The sequence below is a fragment of the Protopterus annectens genome, chromosome 1.part0, assembly GCF_019279795.1.
Source record: "Protopterus annectens isolate FY-2018-M chromosome 1.part0, PAN1.0, whole genome shotgun sequence".
NCBI lineage: Eukaryota > Metazoa > Chordata > Ceratodontiformes > Protopteridae > Protopterus > Protopterus annectens.
In genome coordinates this window covers 494,164,775-494,189,058 of record NC_056725.1, presented here as the reverse complement: position 1 = coordinate 494,189,058, position 24,284 = coordinate 494,164,775, and positions in this window count along the sequence as shown.

The following is a 24,284-nucleotide window of genomic DNA, read 5'->3' as shown; positions in this document are numbered from 1 at the left end:
AGGTGATAATGTTGTCTGAAAGCATTCAGGGGTCTTTCCAGCTGGGAGAGATATAAAGATAAGACAAAAAACAGTTTGCACTTAGTAGAATCACAGGCTGCACCATTCATCTTAACATGGATAACCCATCTTTTAGTTAACTCATGTCTGTAACTGTGGCTGTCAGTTTGGGGCATTTGTTCCTATTAGGAGGGTAAAACCTCAATATTTGAAGATGTACATAGTTTTGTGTGTGTTAGTATTAAATTAATATGTTTTAGGGGTATTTTATTTGTTTATTTTCTTTTGTTTGAGGGCTTTCAATAAAACAAAAAGTTTTGTAACTCAACTGAATATGTCAAGAAATTATATAAAAGTTCAACCTGCCAAACAGCATATGTTTGCAACACAAAAGCTGGAACTAGACATTTAAAAAAACAGGTGTTATACATAAAAGGTGGGAATAATAACTTTTTAATACAATGATGCGTTCTGTAATATCTTTAAATGTCAATGGTCTCACAGATAAACACAAAAAGAAAGAATAGTGGACTGTATTAACAATGTAGAGTGCAAATATGTATGTTACAGGAGACACACTTGGAAAGAAATGAACATGTGAATTTGATAAATCTTTTACAAATATTCCAAAATAGGAACAACAACAAGTTATCTTCAGCCCTATTTCTAGACCTGTCAAAGGCCTTTGATTTGGCCAACCACAAATTACTCATCCATTCCCTAAAATCCATCTCCCTAGATAACCATGCTATTCAGTGGTTCCTATCCTATCTGAATGGCAGACAACAGGCTGTATTATGGAAGGGAAAATTTATCCACCCTGCTACCTCTCACCCTTGGTGTCCCTCAGTGCTCTATTCTAGGTCCTTTGCTCTTTCCTATCTTCATCAACAATCTTCATACTGCCATCCCTGATGCAACCTGCATTCAATATGCAGACAATTCTACCCTGATCTGTACGGCCTCCTCCCCTTTAGACATGCAAACCTTAACACAAAACACATTTAACACAGTTGAAAATTGGCTTTCTAATCACTGTCTGTTGTTAAATCCCAACAAAACTAAACTGCTCCTCTTTACCCCCACCAGTAGATCCACCCCATTTTCCTTCTCCATAACATCCAACAATGGTACCTCTATCTCTCCAGATGACCATACTAAGCTTTTAGGAGTAATAGTGGACAATAATCTTAAATTTGATCTGCATATCAATAAAACTATAAAAAAACAATAAGATGCTGGGCTCATTATATAGAAGCAAACCTTTTCTAATTCCGTTAGCTTGGACTGCAATTGCCCGCTCACACCTACTCTCTACTCTTCTATATGCCTCCCTCATGCTCTTCAGTTTGAGAAAAACTGAACTTGGTAAGCTCTCTCACTGTTACAACCATATTGCCAGATTTGTCATAGGCTCAACATATAGGACACATCACTGTCAAAACCTCAGTCTTCTCAGATGGCTAGAACTGCCTAACCTACTTCTGTTCAGTCAGCTTATAGTAGCACACAAAATTCTGTACCACCCTGAAAATACACCGGCACTCAAAAATATCATGAAGCCATACAGTAATTCAAGGCAACTACAATCATCCAATAAACTGTCGGTCCAAACCCACAAAGCCATTAACTCAGCCGGTGACTCCCTGTTTGCCAATGTTGTGGGTAAAACTTGGAATTCACTTCCATTTAAACTTACCCTCGAACCTTCTTTAAGTCTTTTCAAAAAAGGCCTCAAACAGTATTTTAAAGAGCACTGGCTTTGCCCCTGTACTAACCCTGATTAATTACTACTTATGCAATGCCTTATTTAAATTAATATTACATGCATCTCTTGCTCATAATAACTTACTGCAACCTGTTGTTTTTGTATACTATTACACACTGTGTATATTGTGAGAACCTACTAGAGGGCTTTGTAAATATGTTTGACTCATATATGTTATGTTCTATCTGTGTTATCTGAAGCTTTTCTCCCCGGGCCTCTGCTGAAAATGGACATATATCCAGTCGGACTATCCCTGTCAACAAATGTAAAATAAAATAAAGAAAGAAAGAAAGGTTTTCAGGATGGTTATTCAGCAGAATATCTGGGACAAAGAAAAAGAGGAGTCCTTACATTAATTGCAAGAAAAGCTCCAACAGCGATAGAAAAGGATAAAAAAAGACAATAATGGCAGATTTGTACTGCTAAGGAGCTATTGGCAAGGGGGGATGATTAAACTGGCATGTATTTATATTTCAACTAAAACTGTTATAATGCAGCTTAAAAAAATTCTAGAAAAATAATCAGTTTTCATCAAGGAATATTATTTATAGGTGGGGAGTGGAATTTGATTTGCAACAGTGAAGATGTGTCTGGCGGGCCCAGAAGGGAAAGTATAACAAAGGAGGGTAGATTTTTGAAGAAATGTATGAAAATATTTGGCATGGAAGATGTGAATTCAGTAACAGGAGTTCAGAGTGAATTTACATATTATTCTCTAAGATATAAAAACTGGGCTAGGTTAGACAGAATTTACATGTCACAGGGCATGTGCATTTCATTGAAGGTCTTGATATGCACCTAATAACTATTTCAGATCATGTGCCAATAATAACTAAAATAAAAACATAGGGTAATGATACAAAAATGAGACACTGGTGCTTTCCCACCTATCTGATGAAAACAGAGGAATTTAAGGAATGCATAGTGGAGCTTATTCAGGAGCTATTTGAGAAGATAGAAATTATTTCTGAAAACATGGAAATAAAAGAAAGGGAGCTATGGTTAAAAATTAACAAGAATTATTTAAAGGGACTGACAAATGTTAAAGTATTGCAGAACAGAGGGAATCTCACAGAACAAGAAGAGGATCAAATGCAGAACGATAAGCAAATAATAAGGGATTACCTCAAAAATATATATGAGTTTAGAAAGACTGCTGTTAAGCAACTGTTTTTGTAATAACAATAGAGCACAAAAAACTTTTAGCACAACAACTCAGGCAACAGAAAGTAGAAAGAGCTGTTGCCAAGCTTAGAGAGCCTATGACAAGGAAGGTAACAAGAGATCACGTAGTGTTACTAGACATATTTTGGAAATTCTTTGAAAGCCTGTATGAAGCAGAGAAATCTGGAAATCAAGAAATGATACAAATGGAAATGTTTATGGAATAATTAAACATGTCAAGGTTAGAGGTAGATGAGGCTCAATTACTAAGGAGATGAGATAAAAATTGTGATGTATAACCAATCTACAGGAAAGTTATCAGAAATAGATGATATTCCTGTGGATGTTTGGAAGCTAGGAGGGAAAAAACTGATAAAGATATTGAAGGTTTTGTTTAACAACATTTTAACAGAAGGAGAAGTACCAGCATCCTGGAAGAAAGCAGTGGTAGCTGTAATACCTCAAGAGGGTAAAGAGCCATCAGATCCAGATTCATACAGGCCCATTTCAATACTAAACCATGATCACAGAGGGTTCATATCTATAATGGCTAAAGGAATGGCAAAAGTAATGCCAAAGTTGATAGATATGGATTAATGTGGTTTTGTGGAGGGGAGACACACATTTGGCAACATTAACAGAACGCTGATAATGCAGTGAGAAGTAGAATGTAAGAAAATACCATTGTTGCTGGTGGGTCTTGATGCAGAGCAAGCATTTGACAGAGTAAGCTGTGACTTTATGAGCAGGGCAATGGAAGCATTTGCATTTCCTGAAAAAAATACAAGGTTGATTAGGAGGATATATACAGGATCGGAGCTGAAAATTAAAGTGGATGGTGTCCTCTCTGATAATTTCTGCTTGAGCAGAGGAATCAGGCAGGGGTGTCGCACCCGTATCTTCATATGATAGTGAGTGCAGAACTAAGCATTCGCATCCAGCTCATGCGAAAAACATTGTGGGCTAATTTCCAATGTAATCCAAAGAACAGTTCAGCTCAGAGTCAATAGCCACAGCCAGATAAAAACCAGAAGAAGTTTAATGATCATCAAAAACGTTAGCGCTTTCGTGGACATCCAACTTCCGCTTCCTCAGACGTACCAAAAACATTCAAACCACACTCTTATATACATCACTTCCATCTTAAAAATTGATGTTCTTATATACGTCACTATCTTACATACACAGACTCCTTCTCAAACTAAAACCTTGTACCCTTCTGCTGACAAGTTACCTTCACTCTTTCTACAAAAAGCTGCCAAGGCTATCGCATATCCTATTTCTATTCTCATAAATAGGACAATCAAAGAAGGTATCATCCCTGATATATGGAAGGTCTCTCACATTATCCCACTCCATAAAGGTGGTAACTCCATAGACTACTCTAACTATAGACCTATTGCTCTCCTCTCTCCTCTGGCCAAAATTATGGAGAAATGTATACACCATCAGCTTGTACAACACCTCTCTCTCCACAACATCATAGCTAACTGTCAACATGGCTTCAGACCATATCATAGTACTACTACTGCCCTCCTTTCCTTTGTAGACACTATTAACCTGAACCGTAACAACAACCTACTCTCTTCTGCCATCTTCATTGACCTCTCCAAAGCATTCGATATGGTTAACCACTCTTTATTAATCAATACTCTTGAATCCCTATCTTTTGATATCCCTGCCATTAGATGGTTTACTTCTTATCTCACTAACAGAAAACAAGCAGTTCTCTGGAATAACCACATTTCTTCTCTTTTCCCTGTTTCTATCGGAGTTCCTCAAGGCTCTATTCTTGGCCCACTTCTCTTTTCCCTCTTCATTAATGATCTCCAAAATATAATCCCTCAAGCTACTTGCATTCAATATGCTGATGATTCTACACTCATCTGCTCAGCATCTTCCACCTCAGAACTTAGATCTCATACTCAAAAAGTCTTTAATACCGTCGAAACATGGTTCTCTAGTCGATTCCTCTTACTAAATGCTTAAAAAACTAAACTCCTCCTCTTCACCCCCACTTCCAGGACCCCCTTTAAACTTCACCATCTCCTCTAAAAATGCCACTGTCATCTCTCCCGACTACCACTAAACTGTTAGGTATTACAATTGATAATAATCTCTCTTTCAACCAACACATTAACAACTCCATAAAACTTGTCAATAGGAAAATAGGATCCTTATATTGTATTAGACCATTTCTAACACCTTCCTCTAGAACTAGGATTGCTCACTCCCATCTTTTTTCCACTCTTCTCTATGCTTCTCCCATTTTTACCAACCTCAAGAAAAAGAACCTTACCAAATTGGCTACCTGCTACAATAACATTGCTCGCTTTCACAGGGAACCCCTACAGAACACATCACTGTCTCAACCTGAAACCACTAGGCTGGCCAGAGTTTCAAAACTATCTTGCAATCCAACAACTCACTATTGCCAATAAAATTCTGTACCAACCAATGAACACCCCTATACTCTCTCAACTCATAATCCCCTATAACAGTCTTAACTCTCTCCGCTCCTCTAGTAAACTATTGGCTAGTTCTATAAAATCAAATAACACTGCTGGTGACTCCCTTTTTACCAATTCAGTAGGTACAAAATGGAATTTACTACCTAGCAACATAACAAAGATTACATCGTTACCTCTTTTCAAACAAAACATTAAACTGCACTTCCAAAACCACTGGCTGTGCACCTGTAGTAAACCTGATTAACTTTCCACTACTTATACTCTGCTTCATAACTATCTCCTACTTCTTGCTTACTCTATCCTCCACTTGGCTTTCTTCTTCTACTGCCACTTGTCTTCCTAATTACTTCTTTGCTTGCTGACTGTCTTACTTGCTCTCTTTGCTTGCTGACTGTCTTACTTGCTCTCCTTTCCATAACTAATCACTTCTAATTTCCCTTATTCTTAGCTCTCTCTTCTCTTACTTCCTACCGTATCAATATCTTACAAAGTATTTTTAACTTTATATAATGTTTTTGGACTTTAACTGTGTGTGGTAATAATTATTTCATACTTAGTATTTTATGCTTGTATAAGTTTTTTTTTGGACTGTAACTGTGTGAGTTAGTAATTAACTCACTTAGTAATAATAAGGAACTGTAGAGTTGTTAGCTTTTGTCTCTTACAAACTTTCTTTAAAACACAAGTATGTTTTCCTTTATTGTATTCTCTGTGGAGCTTTTCTCCCCGGGCCTCTACTGAAAATGGATATATCTCCAGCTAGACTAGCCCGGTCAACAAATGTAAAATAAATAAATAAAATAAAATAAATAAACTTCCTTCTTAAAATATACAGTTAATATTCGTATAACTTTGTAAATAAATTCAACATTTCAGAACCATACTAAGATAAAACAAGATATCTAAACATATTGCAATACAGTTAAAATTAGTGCACACATCCAATAAAAACATATCACTTTAATGGTCTGGCTTTAAGTATTAGTTTAAGGGGCACACACTCATTCAAGCCCCTTCCTCTATGTGCCGCTAAACAAAGTATCCATTTCAGAGGAGGCTGACCAGACCGTTAAAGTGATATGTTTTTATTGGATGTCCGCGAAAGCACTAATGTTTTTGAATATTAAACTTCTTCTGGTTTTTATCTGGCTGTGGCTATTGACTCTGAGCTGAACTGTTCTTTGGATTACATTGGAAATTAGCCCACAATGTTTTTCGCATGAGTTGGATGCGAATGCCTAGTTCTGCACTCACTATCATATGAAGATACGGGTGCAGTTGTTGAGCTTAAGAGTTGTTTTTGCCAGCATCTGGGATTTTTTGTAATATATATATATATATATATATATATATATATATATATATATATATATATATATATATATTTATAACCATTTGCAAAGAAAATAAGGATATAATTGGTATGGTAGTCAAGAAAAGCTGGCTCTATTTGCACATAATATAATTTTAGACCTTACAAAACCAGAAAAAGACATTACAATGTTGTGGAACATTTTGAAACAGTTTCAAATCTTTTTGGGATACAAAATTAATAAAGCTAAAACAAAGGCAATAGCAGTAAATTATGTACCCACATATGAATTAGTTCAGCAATATCCAGATTTATGGTGACATTATAAAGTGGAGTATTTGGGAATATGGATTAAAATGATTCTGGTGTGTTAGCTAAGGATATGTGGGAAGAGACTAAACAAAAGATAATACAAAAAACTGAGAAAATAGAAGCTTTGTTATATGGATATGGATAGTACGATACAAGCAGTTAAAACATTTTTAGTCCCATTAGTCTTATACACAGGTCAGGCATATTTTTATCAACCAGAGGAGAAGTTGTGGCTAGCAATTAATAAAGAGCTGAAGGACTATATCTGGAAGGGGAAGATAGTGAGAGTGAAGTGGGATAAGCTGATTCTTCCAGTAGAACAGGACAGATTGAGATTACCCGATTTGAAGGGGTATTTTAGATCTACACAGTTAAGGCTCCTATACATAGCACAAGCAAAAAACTATAATTCAAAGTAGAAAGGGATTATGGTGAAACAGGGGGTAGCTCAAGAAACAAGGAGAGATTGGGATTTTGGATGCAGGCCTTTAAGGAGAATAACAATAATCATACAGAATATTATATCTATAAAGTAGATGAAAGTATCCCAAGCACTAAACCAACATGGGAATGGAGACAGGAGACTCTGCCAAAAGGGATGACTGCAATTAGGGATATAAACAATAGGCAAGAGGGGGCTGGAATTTATTGGAGAGAACTGGCAAAGGAACCAAGGTATTGGGAGCAAATAACTAGAGAGGGAAAGATGATAGAATGGGAAGATGCCAGGAATTTACTTGGACTGCAGGTTAGAAATTCCCTCCCCTATCAAATATTGATATCAGAGTATAGTCAAAGAGAAAGAAATGGGGAGGGAGTCCTAAAGAAAAGACCATCACTGGTAGAGTTTATAATAGAATCTATAACAGAAGCTGCCTTTAAAAAAGGAATAATTAGTAGAGCATATAAAATATTGCATGGTAATTAGAATAATCTATCAGAGGAAGTTAGAAAGGACTGGGAACAGAGACTGGATAAGCAATTCACAAGGAAACAATGGGAGAATATATATATATATATATATATATATATATATATATATATATATATATATATATATATATGTCTTCCAAATATGCAACAAAATCTAGAAGAGTTAGGATTTTTGCTTGTAAATGTTTACAAAGATATTTTTATACCTCAAGTTCACTACAGAGAATTTTTCCTCAAGTAGACAGCAAATGGAGGTATGACAGGGAAGAAAAAGGTAATTGGGAACATATTTTGTGGGAGTGTGGTCAGCTGGTGGACTTTAAGAATTCCCTGCAGGATGCACTGTTGGTGATTCTGGGTGGCAGATTGGTGTGATGAGGGTGATGATACAGAATCAGAATTGCCTAGACATGGCAAGGCCTTGCTGTGTCTAATTATGGTGGCTGCCAAAGAAACAATTACAAAAAAATGGAACTCAAAATCTAAACCAGCTATACTAGAAGTACTGAATATAGTAAAAGAGATAAAACAACTGTAATTGAGATCTTTAGAAAAGGGTAGGAGCAAACTGCAAAGGAAAAAATGGGAAATGTGGGAATAATACATAAGGGGAGGAATGCGGTCTAACAGAAGGCATGGCTTAAATGAGCTATGTAATGTTTGACTGAAAATGATTGGGTAGATTATTGGTGATGTATAATGTTTGCAACTAGGAGTGTGTCAGTCTGGTTTGTGATGTAAAATGATTGCAACTAGGAATATGTTGTTGTGGTTTGTTTCAATTTATATAAATGCATGCTTACCTATGTTTTAAATGATGGTTTAATAAAGATGTTTCTTGTTTAAAAAAGGGGGCAGTAACTGGACAATAAATAAAAAATGTAAAAGGAGAACTAGAAAAAAAACAGGAAAAATATAAATAGTATGTTACAATATGTACAAGAAATGTTTAAAGGAAGAAGAAGGTAGTGAAAAAACATGGAAAGTAAAAAAAGTTAACAGAAAAAGAGAATAAAGATTTGAAAACTGAGATTTATTTAAATGAGCTAGATAAATTATTAAGCCAAGTAAATATAGATTTGGCTACAGGACCAGATTGAATAGGGAATGAAATATATAAAAAATTATGGGACTGGCAAAATATATATATATTTTTTAAGATTTTGAATGAATGATTAAATGGAGGTTTTACATATAAAGAATTATGTAGTGGAGTACTTAAATTCATATGGATTAAGGAAGATAGAAGACAATTCTAAACTGGAGACCGATACTACTGAATAATAATGATTATAAGAGCTTTATGAAAATAATACAAAATACATTTGAAGCTAAAATGGAAAATATTAGGGAAGATATTATATATAGTATAAAGGGGAAAGGCTATTAAAAATTATTAATGATAGAGACATTTTGGATGATAATATGAGTAGAAAAAGAAGTTAAAATCATGATAGGAGTCATTAATAAGGCATGTGATACAAGTGGGCATGAAATCTTATGGGTAATAATGAAAGAATATAAGTGAGAAAGTTAGGAAATGATGTATGTCAGTGAATAGCAATAATAAAGTAAAAATACTTGTAAATGACTGGTTAAGTCAAGAGATACATATGAAACATGGTGTAAGACAGGGGTATCCAATGAGTTTTATACTCTTTGCATTAATTATGAATGTGACTGTATGTGAAATAAATCACAAAATGAAAGAGGTGGGGTATATAACACTTGAAGGGTTAAAATTCCTGTTCTGTTAACATATGCAGATGACATTACAATGATCTCAAAAATAGAAAATGTGGATAAAAGAAGTAATAATTTGTACAAATGAGTGTCTAGAGGTGACAATAAATGGAAAAGTAAAGGTTTAGGTAATGTAGTAAAGATAGGGATATATATTTTACAATTAAAGAAATGTCTGTTTTAGGTATAACATTTGGGGATAAAGATATATGTAGAATTCAATGGGAAAAACAATAGAAGAAATAAAATAGAACATATAAATTATCATTTAGAAAAAAGTCTTATTTAATAAATTCAATATTGATGGGAAAAAATAGCATACTTAGCAAGTGTATTTATGTTAACAATAGTATTTGAAAAGGACAAAGAATTAATTATGGGGTTGTAGATTAAGCCCAGTAAAATAAGAGGAGTTTTGTATGTAAATAAAGAAGAATGAGATTTAGGGTTATTTAACTCAGTGGTATATGCTGCTTCATTAAATATGTACAAACTGTTAAAGTGGATAAATGAAAAAGATGAGAGATTAGTAGTAAATTGTATAAATATAAGTATGATAAATTTGGGGGTATGGTAAAAAGAATAAAACAGAAAAAGAGTATATAAGTAAAGGAATAAAATGTTAGCAAGAGAAAATATTTTTGTGGCAACACAAATGATGATACAGAAAAAGGCAAAAAGTATGGTATAAGAATGTAATGATAAAACATTACTGTATAGAACAATGGCAAAATCTAACAGATGAAAAAATTATGCGTAGAACAATGGCAAAATCTAACAGATGAAAAAATTAAAGCTATAAAAATAAGAAGCAAATGGTGTAATCAGAAAGTAGAATGTCAATATTTTTTTATGGCGACTGGTAATAGATAAATTGCCAGAAAAAGGAAATATGCCATATAAAAAGAACAGCAATAGAATATGTTTGAATTTTCAAGAAGAGGAACTATGGAACGTGTTTTTGAAATGTAAAATAGTAAAAATATTATGGGAAAAATTATGTAAAGAAGATTTTTTGAAGCTATAAAAGAAGTGGATAAAATAAACATGGATATGATTAAACATGAATATTATAAGAATAAGAATAAAAATAAAGAATATGTTCAAAGAATAAATAAAAAGTTATTTTATGTTATATAGGTTATAGAGAATAAAAGAATAAATTACATTATGTTTAATGGTAAATGGATTTAAGCAACAATATTAAGTAAAATCAGATGGTTATGGAAAAAGGAGTGGAGTTCTAATAAGGATGAAAATTTAGTATGATTGTAAAGCAAATTATAAATATGTGTAAGCAGATTTGTATATCTCTGTATTTTGACACCATCCCCCACTCTGGAATTATAGATAAACTCACTAAACTAGGTATAAATTCTTATGTCACAAGATGGGTTGCCACCTGGCTCACTGACAAAACCCAAACTGTGAAAGTAGCAGATTCCAAATCCGACTTCAGACCAGTGATAAGTGGAGTACCACAAGGTTCAGTCTGGGGTCCTCTCCTGTTTGGTATCTACTTTTCTGAAGTACAGGCTAACACAGAAGTCTTTGGCTAACGAATTTTGCAGATGACTACCAACTAGGAGCCATAATTGAAACTCCTAACGATGTGGACATCCTACAAAAGGGCCTCAGTGAGACAGATGCCTGGTGTCAAAGCCATGGCCTCAAGCTCAATGCCAAAAAGTGCATTGTCATCTCCTTTGGTAAAAACTCTGTACCCATGAGCTATCACATAGGTGGTAATCTACTTAACACCAAAAGTGTGATGAGAGACCTTGGGACACAGGTTGACAGTAGTCTCTCCTTTGATAATCACATTGCCACAGTAGTCAGGAAATCCTTCTACATGGCACACCTCATCATAAAAGGTTTCTCATCTAGGAAAAAAGAGGTCATTGTTCCCCTCTACTCGTCACTCATTAGACCCATTATAGAGTACAATGCCCCTTTTGGTATGTACCTCACAAGACATCTACAACAACTGGAAAGGCTGCAGAAATACCTCACAAAGAGGAATACCAGCCTCAAACAGATGCCCTCCACAGACCGTCTCAAAAACTCCAGCTTTACTTCGTCGCATATCACCTACTCAGAGGCAATCTCTGCCCAACATACAAAACTATGTCAAACCCAGAGCTGTTGGACATGCTCAACTTAAAGAAATCCCAATCCCTCTGAGCTACATGCTCTAGGGGCCTAAACCTTGTCACCACAATAAACAGAACATGCTGGAGGGATAGATTCCTGTCCCAGAGACTTCCCATACTCTGGAACAAACTACCTATCTATATCAAACAAAGCTCCTCATTAGCACTCTTCAAGAAAAATCTTGATGATTGGATGGGAAATAGGAAATTCACCCTGGGGATCACCTCTGTGGCTCTGCTCGACAGGGGCACAGGAAAATAATTTTCTTGGGTGGTGAAAGCCAGGGTACCTTTCTGGCTAGGCTTATATAGGCCCTAGGGCCAATAGCCTAGTACCTACCTATGAACCTATTTGTAAATTTGTAAATATTTGTAAATATGTAAAAATGTAAGAGTCTTTTTGTATATAAATAAAGGGTTTACCATCATATAGTCATACGGCTTGTCCTCAACACTGTAATTTGTAAAAGGAGTGGTGCAGTAATCCACGATGTCGACTGCATTTGTTACGAATGTAGACAAAGCCGAAACACCTTTGTAATTCGAAATAAAAGAAAACATCGACTTCGACATCATGCATATTTCTGATTCAACATTTTTCATTGCTGGTGTTTCATGATACAGTATTTTTATTTGGAGATATCACTGTTTGAAGATACCAGGTTCAATGTTATGATGGTAAACCTAAATTAAGAACCCCTTCTCTTTGTGATAAGTGCTGTAGGATCTTTTACAGCCACCTGAGCTATTACCAACTCAAGCAGATGGGCCTCAGTATAACATCTCATTCAAAGCATAACATACTCAGGAGTGCAGCACCCCCTTTATGCTGCACTGTGAGTAGTAGATCTACCAGGTTTGGAAATAGAACCCACAGCCTTCTGCACCAAACGCAAGTATGCTACATGTTGCTCCACTGACACACAACAAACGTCTGTCTGTCCCCTGCTATATTGGCCTCTGGGAGATTCCAGTGGCACATGTCTTACGATGTAAGAGTGTCCCAGACAGCTGCTAGTTGCATACTAGTATAGGTCCTAGCAATCATGTGTAGCAAGGCAGATGAGTTAATTCACTTCCCATCAACATCACGTGAGTGGCAGGCTGTCATGGAATGGCTATGTGCCATATTAAATTTTCCCCATGTCCTTGGTGCAATTAATTGTACACATGTCTCAGTCAATGCCCCTTTTGGAGAGGCTGCAGAACTGTACTTCAGCAGAAAGGGGGTGACCATCACTCAGTTTTCAGGTAGTGTGCTTGAAATATTGCCTCATTGATAAATCAATAACCTGATGGCAACGCATCATACTAGTGTGCACGATGCAGCTATATGGAGGGAGAGCATGTAAGGACAATGTTCCAAGAGAGTGAGACCTGTGTGTGGTTGTTATTTAGTAAGTTTTCCTGTTTATAGCAAATTTGTTGTATGCCCCCATACTGTTGTGTGATGCAATCTAATGTTGTCAGTCCATTTATATCCACTGGATCCCTGGCTCATGACATCATTCCAGTAGCCATCTGTGCCTGCTGAGGATGAATTCATTATATCACACACTACAACATGTAAGCTACTGAGTGAGTATCTAGCATGCTAAAATCACAATTGAGATGTCTGGATATATCTGGGTTGCACTGCAGTATTCATCACAAAAGTCTGCATAAATGGCCACCATGTGTTCCATGCTGGATGTTATGATCACATCCAGACAAGGTGGCTTGTTAGCCCTAGGTGTGAGTGATCCATCTCAAGAACCACAAATGTCTGAAAAGGAGAGACCACAAGATGATCATGAGGACAGAAAGGACAGAACATCCAGGTGTGGGTGACAAAAGCAGCTGTATATGCTGCTTTGAGCAACACGGCAACATCTTGCTCAGAACTTTGAGTCATGATATGCCCGATGTGTACATGTTCAAAGATGAACATTTGATGCACCCAGTGCTGATGGTCTACAAACAGAGCACATGATTGCCACAATACTCCCACTGTGACTTGTACGTAGGGTTCACCATAATACTCTGCATGTATCAAAATTGTGAAATACTGGAGCATTTACATACCATGTGAAAACGAGAATACCTGCATGTGGATGCTTGCGGGAAACTAAACAATTGTTAGAGCAGGAGGACTGTAGTGATGGTGCAGCAACCACTGCAGACACACTTGTATGTGTATGTCCTGCGTGTGGCAGTGCCATTGTAACACATAATCCAAAATATATCCATTACTTACATGGACTACAGTGGGTATATGTGGCACAGTGTTGGTTGGAGTTTGACTTTGTGGGTATGGATAGTCGGGAAGGAGCAGACCACAACAAGCAAGTAAGGGCACAGAACTGAAGTATAATACAAAAATATACCACACATGGCACACCACCAGCAGGGTGTGCCTGAACAGATGTCATACCGCAGATTACATACTTTGTAAAGACAATATCAGAAATGTGCAGGCATCATGTAAGATGTGCCATGCAGGACACAGCAGTGACAGAGGATGTACACAGCATCCCAGCCAGGAACTCTATGGCCTCTAAAGCCAGTGTACAACTGACTATCATGAGACACATAAACAACAGATGGTGGTGCAAATGTACATATAACTTCAGTGTTGAGAAACATGCAAAGTCAACCTGTGTAGAAAAACACACAAACTAGGATTTGCAGGGTAAAATATGAGGAAGCACATATGGATTTTGTATGCATTTTTCTGCCGGCTCTACTTTCAAATATGGAATTACTGAAATACCGAATTTCAGCATCTCTCGACCAAAATCACGAACTTCCATAAAAACAAACAATCACAACACCAATGTTCAAAATATTGAAAATAAAGGACCACAAGTAAAGATGCAACCCTCCCCTGATATAAAACACAAAAACAAAGTTAAAACACTTAACACTATTATATGTTTAAGCAGGGGTGCAAGCCCCCTCTGCACTCCCCCACACCCCCGCTTATATCAGCTCTGAGATCACACTAAATTGAAGTAGAAGGTAACAACCAACAAACACGTACCTGTAATGTTTCCTCCCTGTTCACACACAACAAATACACTGTATACACTAAAACACCACATTGCAGACACTAAACCTACCCTACTAAAAATTAAACTAACTTCTCTGCTTAAAATTCTATATACCAATATGCCTTACCAACAACTCACTGTTCCAAACTACAAGTCAGCCACACTGTTTCCAAACTACAAGTCTGCCATACTGTTTCCCTGCACAACCTAAACACTTAAAGTAACTACTAACACCAGTTCGATATTCTGGCACTTGGGATTTTCAACTTATGTTGAAACCAACTTTTGATATTCTGGTCTCTAGATACTGCAATTTGGTATTTCAGTATTTTGAGATAAGAAAGTAGAACTGTTCTGCCATATACAAATGGGACTGTCATTTGTAGAAACATGTACTTTTAGACTGTAGAATGCACGTGTTTTGTTAACTGGAAATGTACTCATTTGCAGTACCTACAGGAAAACATGCCTTGGCAAGCACAGATATGTTCTTTTGTGTATACCTGCGCAACAAGTTGTGGCAAACAATAGGAAAATAATCATCAGTATAATTTACATAATAACAATGACAACATGGCTGCATGCTATATGTAGAAAAATGCAGTTGTAGCAGAGTGTTAACGCCTTTGCACCTTTAGTGCTACATAACTAATGTGTAGAACAATGTCTACACTGTCACTGCAATGAAATAGTCTTCATTCCTAGGCCTACAGCCTGCACACATGCTCTTGTCTTTTAAACATTCTGTTATTATTATTATGATTGTTACATGAGTGCATACATGATTGCTAAATTCTTCACTTGTGCCATGTGTAGCAATCTAAACTTAAGAACTACATATATTGCTGGGAAAAATGAGAAAAAATGATTTGTTTAATCTTCAAACTTCTCTCATAATTGCTTACCTGATTTGACTCATGGAGTCTCAGTGAAATTACCAAAGATGTAGGGTGTATCACTGGCATATTGTATATAATCATTTCCTGACAGCTATCTCTTCACCATTTGGTTTACAAAGTTAAAAAGATAATAAATTAATCTTGAAAACTTGTTTGCTGTACTAAATTCATCTTGGAAATTTGTTTGCTGTAACAGTCCACTCCATTACACTTTCTTTGGGACACAGAGAGAATTGAATGGATGTCTGACATCATCATACAAACAGCCAATCAGCTGATGTAATGGCCGTTCAGCTCTTCAAACTGATCTCTGCGAGTTTGGAATTCTTGGGCACTCCTGAAGTTCCAGTTCTAAAACGGTGTTCACAAGTTGAGTTATGGCCACATAAAGCAGTAGATTAGCGGCAGTGGAAAACTCGGTTTCTTCAGAAATTAAAACAAATGCATTAGTAAACCAGTGAAATATGGAGCCATAGTGTAAAGTTAACTCATCTGTAATGTGCAAATATAAAAAGCAGTGTATAACAGCTGCACAGGGTTCTTTGGTTCTTAAACATTGAAGGATGTGTACAAATCAAATCCCTGGTAAGGAGTATGTCTCTGGACTATATCTGATTTTTGCCTTTATTTTTTTCCTGAGCCACAAAAATCATTTGATTTTTTGATACTCACTGAGGGTTACAGTCAGTCAATAAATTCAGACATTAAAATTTCAAATTTCTTATCGTTCAGAAAGTACTTGTTAATACAAAAAACTATTGTTCAATTAACTCTTCAACTGAATTAGGGTAATATTTAAAAAAACGTTCCTGAGTGTGTGTGTGTGTGTGTGTGTGTGTGTGTGTGTGTGTGTGTGTGTGTGTGTGTGTATCTATATATATATATATATATATATATATATATATATATATATATATATATGTGAGTATGTGTATATATGTATATAGAGTCTGCAAGTGTTTATGTTGTGAGACGTTATTTTCATGTGATTTGTACTGTTAGATGTTATGAAATTCAATGTTATGGGTTTTAGATGTTCTGGTCTCAATGATATGAAATTAGATGTTATGGGTTTTAGATGTTTTGAAGGGGACCCGTGAGGGACACATAACATATGGAATATGAGCATGACGATCTATCAGTTGCCTCCTGTTTGCTGGCAGCCATCTAATTCTTAAAAAATCCAATACAGTATTTGAGAGATGTACTTTTACATTGTCTCCGAAGGTAAGGCTCTTATATATATATATATATATATATATATATATATATATATATATATATATATATATATATATAGGTTGATAGATTCATAGCTCCATAGGTGTGTACTAGGCTAACAACCACTAGGGCCTTTTTAAGCCTAGCCATGCATCCCAAATCTCTGACAAGTTCTGGTACCCTTGATAAGTGTAAGCAGTTGCTTGGCAAATAAAATATTTACAAGCAGTGGCCAGGAAGATGAACCATTTACAGGCTGTCTATGCCCATTAGAGACACAGATGTCAAACAAGTAATGAATTTCCTGCTCTCCATCCAATTGTCCAAGTTACACTTCAAATTGGTTAGGGAGAATTCTAATTCACATGGATGAGGAGCCATTTTCAGAGAAGTGGTAGTCTCTAGGATACATATCTGTCTCTCCAGCAGGTCCTATTTATATCAAAGACAAGGTTTAAGACTTTAGAATAGGTAATTTTGGTGCTGTTTGTTTTGTGGATATGCAGGAGGTCAGTCAGGGTGGGATTTGATAATGCCTTGTATGCCAGGCTTACATATCCCCTCAACAGCCCATAGGATACAAAATATAGGGACAGGGCTTTGAGGTGGTCTGCAGAGAACATGTTACTTGCACCCTGTATTCTTTCAAGTGAGGAACCACCATGGACATTCCAATTGTTGGTTGTGGCTGGTGAGGTTCATACCAAAGAGGGCATTATACTCAATGACAAGTCTGATGAATGCTGAATATAGTGTAAAAATGACCTCCTTGGACCTAGATACGATACCTTTGTTTATAAGTTGAATAGCATAGAATGACTTCCTCACTACAGTAGACATGTGATGTCAAAGGCTAGATTACTGTCTGTGTGTGTGTGTCCCCAAGTCCCTGACTACTGAGTCAATTCTTAGGGGCTTGTTGTCAATATGATAGTTACCAGGGATGGATGACTCCTGAAGGAAACTATTATGCATTTCTTGGGATTTAGTTTTAGCTCATGGCTCTGACACAAGTCAGCTCTTCCTGGAGAATATCTGTGTCAGTGTGGGATTCAGTGACAGCTCTTAATTTGCAATCATCTGCAAATTTAGTCAGCCAGAGACCAATGACATTGTCCTTGACTTCTAAGAAGTAAATACCAAAAAGGAGCAGTCCAAGGACTGATCCCTGAGGGACTCCACTTGTGACTAGACTCCTTGTAGAGGTGTACTACCCACCTCTAACTTCCTGGGTCCTGTCTGTGAGCCAGTTGGCTATCCACTGGGTGACATACGGGCTTGTACCTGACCTCTTGAATTTGTCAACAATGCCCGAGTGGGGTATTCTGTCAAATTCCTTGGCCAGGTAAAGGTAGGCAATGTGAACCATTTTGCCCTCATCCATTGTTTTGGTGACCTTCTCAAAGAAGTCCAAAAGATTAAGTAGGCAAGACATGCCCTTGATGAAACCAAACTGGGTTGGGTCCAGTGTCTGGAGGTTTACTATATCATGATTGACCATTTCCATGATAATTCTTTCCATGGCTTTGCATATAAGACTAGTGAAACTTATGGGTCTGTAGTTGCCAGGGTCGGTAGATGATGCACTTTTCTGCAGAAGGATGACTGTTGCTGTTCTCCATTCATGAGGTACGAAGCTTGTTTGGAGGCTACAATTAAATAGCAATTCGAAAAGGCCTGAAAGATCATGTTTCATACTATTTAGAAGGCATTCTGGAATATTGTCTGGGTCCATTGATGCAGTGTTCTAGGCCTTAGAGTGAGCATTAAGGACCTGTTCCCTAGTGACAGCAGGGGGAGTTAAATCTGATGCTATTTCCTGAGGGAAGGTTGAGGGGGAAAGAGGGATAAAGTTTGAGTTGAATTTGTCAGCCAGGAGGTTTGCTGTATCTTCTGGCTCACTGTAGGTGGTTCCATTTACAATGAGCTCTGCACACACTTGTGTATTGCCTTTGAGGTTGTGGGCATAGTTAAATAATGCCTTGTGGTTGTCCTTGGCCTGGGAGGCCAAATTTACCTCAAATGTGGCTTTGATAGACTTTATTTGTCCTCTCTGAGTTGTTTTAGTTTGATAAGAGTGCTTTTATCCTGCTGGGTGCTGCACCTCCTAATTTTTCCCATGATTTTCTTCCTCCTGTTATACAGCCTATTGATTTTGTGATTCCACCAGGGTGGCTTGTTTTTGAATTAGTTCTGGACTTCTTCCTGGTGGATACAGCTGCCTCTCTGCAGCTGTTAATGTGCTTGTATAGGGTTTCCATGAACAGTTCTGCATAGGCAGCAGTGTTCTCAGGGTTTATGGGGGCTTGAAATTTTGCCAGGTTATATCTTAATAGCAGGAAGTTAGCCTTAGAATAGTTCCTGAATATTTCAGGGTTAGCTGGGGGTATCCCAATTTTTGTCTATGAGTACTTTATCAGTGCAAATCTCTGGTAATTATGCTACAGTTAAATTACAGAATTAATAGATTGGTTATGTAATGTTTCTGCAATATGTCTTGTACTGCAATTTAACTTTCAATACATATGCTTGGAGGAAAATTCTTTAAATTCTCAGGCAGAGGTAGGACTGTAGTTGCTTCTTTCAAACATTCCATCTATGTACAGTACCATCTGAATCATGGCACTGTTAGTTTAGTTAATCTGCAAAAATATCAACACTGTCTTTATTATACAAACATATGATACAATAAATAGCTTAGTAGACATACCTGATTCTATATAACCTTAGGCAACATGACCTGCAAATAATTGCAGGCTGGTTGGAGTATGGTAAATAAGTGATTATCTCTTGAAAATATGCAATAACAGCACTGAATCCGAATGCATATCAACCTATTGTCCTAAATTATTTATTGAAAACAAAAACATTTTAAATACAGCTAATGTCCAGGCCAAAGCCACAAAAAAGCATTTTATTTGCACACTGTATTCAGTCTTCTGTTATGTAATTTTTCTACAAACAGATGACGGATGACTTAGAAGTTAAAAATTACAAACTTAACTTAGTCTGCAGAGTACAGTTTGAAAAATGATATGTTTTATAGCTGACATTCATTTATTTTTTCATTAACGAAAAACAACAAATACTAAAGTAAATATTGTATATAACAGTCATATAGCTAAAGATACTGAATGTCTCATATAATGGTCATATATCTATTTATACTGAACTGGATAACTAATAATACCCTAAGGCTAACAGTTCAATATATATCTATGAGGCTAGCAATCAAAAATCAAAAATAATGGAATATAGGAAGCTGAAATTTTAAGTTTCAGTGTATAAATGAGAAACAGATAATGGATGTTGTGTAAGAAGTATATATTATACTTTCCGGGGTACAAATGCATACCACGACTGTTCTATATTAGGATTGACCCAAGGCTGGTGAGGTTTGATCACCAGGATGAAAGCTGAGTGATTAAACAAAGCCAATCATGGGTAAATCCTGATATACCCACAAACAGGAGTGAATTATTGCTATTATACAATCACATTATTTAAGAAAGCAATTACTTAGGTTTCTGAAATAAAATATATCTGTCTTCTTCCATGTTGTCTTCCCTAGACTGATGTATTGGGCAGGGGTATAGGACTTATATGCCCATGCTTGCACAGTACATCAATGCAGGAGAAGCAATGGTGAAAACAGAACTTTTTGTTGCTGTTTTTTTTAACTATTAAAAAATTAGATTTATGAGGGACAGAGCAATCACATAAAGAAACTCTCACAGGTTTCTGTTTGTTTAGTTTTGCAGAATGTACGTGATTTTTCTTATATTTTTGCTCTGTCAATCAGCATATGCCAATAAAAAGTCTGACCACTCAATGGTACTTCAGTAGACGGTCTTTTTTCTATTGGTATATGCTCAATTTACAATGGGCACTATTGGTTGGGCTGTCCAATCGGCATGCTCATTTTTGAATGGTAATGAGCGTTTATTGTATAATGATTATTACAGTCTATATTCAGGAAGAAGGTGATCCTCAGAGAGAGGCAAGGTAAAGTAAGACTAATGTTAGGAGGTGAATATTTTATGGATATGTCTAAAGAAGCTTTTGGCTACAAGTGAGAAGTGGGTTGGCATACTCTGTAAGAGGTGCAGAAGCTCACTCTTTGCAGCATGTGCATGCCATGCGATGGTCACCATCTCAGCTTTAAAGCACATAAGAGTATGGAGAGGAATGACCAAAGTAGACTGTGGTAAGAGAGATGAGGCGATAGGGATAGGAGGCAAATAAAGGCAAGAGTAAGACTGGACAAGTAAAACAAATCAGGGGGTGCTAAGATGCAAGAGAAATAATGTCTAAAAGTCTAGTAGTAAGGATGTAGGACATTTAAGTGCAAAGTAAGGAAGAGGACATGGAGGGAACTTACAAAAATCAGTGTGTAATGCACTGTTAGGATGTGTGCAATGCACATCACCATATAGGAATATGGTTCAATAAACAGACAACAGAATCAGAAATACAACAAAAAAAAGAAATGTTGTCAGCCAGAATCTCTAAAACATATCCTTCGTGCTTCAGTAAGAAATGTGTACAAAGTTTGGTTCTGAAAGGTCTAAATCAATGGGGCTCTTTAGTAAAGTGGGAATTATCTGCTCAAAGCTAAGAATATAAAGGAATTTTCAGGGGCACATGTGGAGAAAAAAAAGTTAAAGGGAGGTGAAGACACCGTTATGTAAGCTATGGTAAAGTTAAACACTATACTTTGTGAAAAAAAGGTGAGCAGACGGATCTGTGAATTAAATTATCAAGAGAAAAGGGGAAGAGGGACCTAGCTATAATACTGAGTCAGTGAGCTAGGGTAAGGCTGTGACAAATATTTTCATAGGGACTAGAAAATGATACGAACCAGCGAACTGTGTGAGATGAAACCTCGGGTATTAGCTGGTAAGTGAGAAGTTAATAGCAGGAAGGCACATTTGAGTTTTTGGAACGCTCTGTTTTCTTAGTAGTGACAAAGGTGACAAGGATTCGTAATTAAATATTCTTGCAGGACACATCGAGTTGTTTTTGGCTGGAAAGGCAAATCACTAATCTTATTTCCGTTTCCAGCCAAAAACAACTCGATGTGTCCTGCAAGAATAAGATTAGTGTGTTATGAGAGGGAAACAAAAAGTGTCTCACTAGAGGTCATGACACAACACAGAAAATATCTGTGATAGATGAGTTGAATAGATTAGAAAGTAAAAGAGAAACAGAATGTATCAGGCACTAAGTGGGTGAAGAGTATGGGATGGGTGTTTTAGTGGTGAAACTTTTTTGAAAGAACTAATGCAGAAACTGTTACATTTTATCTAGAAATTTCCTTAGCAGTAGAAATATAATCACTGGATTAGATAAGTAGTGGATTTTCATTATATGGAGTTAGATTTGGATGGGAGAGTACAGAGGGAAGATAATTTGTAAATAGAATGAAAAGCAAGGACCCCAATTTTAACTTGTGTGATATACCGCCCAGAGGAGTCCTAGAAGCTGGGGGTTTTAAGGGAATCTTAAATAAAATGTTAAATGCTTTTTGTCTCATTTGATATGGGGAGGGGGGAAGACAAGGAGTTGAAGTATCATATAGTAATATGTTGTATGTAGTTATGTGATTCCTGGCTTTGTCTTTCTGGTAAGAATTAAGACCACTTTAATTGTGTTTCAGTTTATTATAAGTGTATGCTACTGAGACAGATTATAAGGTGTGAGGACATATCAAATGGCAGGGTAACAACTATTTTTTTTGTTCTTACAAATATTTTGTGCATATATGGTGTGGGATCTTGCTGTTTATTTCTCATGACTGTGCTCAGGACATTTTTATCCCTTAAAAGCTTGGATGCCCGTGTTTTGTGTTTTTCAGTATTAACTTTCTCTTGAATATAATATTTTGTATGTCTTGATCATATATTTTTGAAGGTAATGACATTCTGGAGGAGGGCTTTTCATCCCAGTCACCATCAAGCCTTCCTCTCACCTGCTCACTTTGTCAGTATATTCCCCTTACAGATTAGTCCCCTATGAACCATTCATTCCTCCTGGGGGGGCGGGGGGTGAGCATCCAGCAGCAGGAGTGACACATAAGGAGCCGTAGGAGTTTCAAGGTTATTTTAGTCAAATAACTGCATACTCTATATCAATACTCACCTTCCGGCTTCATCTTCTTTATCAACGAGGGAGAGGTCAGTCAGTCTTGGCGTAATGTTGCGATTACCCATCAAGTCATCCAGGCTGAGTTTTAAAGGAAGATATTAAGTTACAGTGCTTATCCTGCAGAGGAAGCTTATTCCAGAGAAAGGGGAGGTGCTAGGTGGTAAATTTATCTTTCCATAGGGGTTATCTGCTAATAGGTTCATAGGTAGGTACTAGGCTATTTGCTCTAGGGCCTATATAAGCCTATCCAAAAAGGTACCCTGGCTTTCGCCACCCAAGAAAATTATTTTCCTGTGCCCCTGTCAAGCAGAGACACAGAAGTGATCCCCAGGGTGAATTTCCTATCTCCTATCCAATCATCAAGATTTTTCTTGAAGAGTGTTAACAAGGTGCTTTGTTTGATATAGATAGGTAGTTTGTTCCAGGGTATGGGAAGTCTGTGGGACAGGAATCTATCCCTTCAGCATGTTCTGTTTATTGTGGTGACAAGGTTTAGGTCCCTAGAGGGTATGGCTTGGAGGGATTGGGATTTCTTTAAGTGGAGCATGTCCAAAAGCTCTGGGTTTGATATAGCTTGTATGTTAGGCAGAGATCGCTTCTGCATAGGCGATATGTGACAGAGTAAACCTGGAGTTTTTTTAGACAGTCTTCGTAGGGCATCTGTTTGAGGCTAGTAATCCTCTTTGTGAGGTATTTCTGCGGCCTTTCCAGTTGTTGTAGATGTCTTGTGAGGTACATATCAAAAGGGGTGTTGTAGTCTCTAATGGGTCTAATGAGTGACGAGTAGAGGGGAACAATGACCTCTTTTTTCCTTGATGAGAAACCTTTTGTGATGAGGTGTGCCATGTAGAAGGATTTCCTGACTACTGTGGCAATGTGATTATCAAAGGAGAGGCTACTGATCACCTGTGTCCCAAGGTCTCATATCACACTTTTAGTGTTAAGCAGACCAGTGCCTATGTGGTAGTTCATGGATACAGAGTTATTACCAAAAGGGATGACAATGCACTTTTTGGAATTGAGCTTGAGGCCATGGCTTTCACACCAGGCATCTGTTTCAGTGAGGCCATTTTGTAGGATGTCCACATCATTAGGAGTTTCGATTATGGTTCCTAGTTTGCAGTCATCT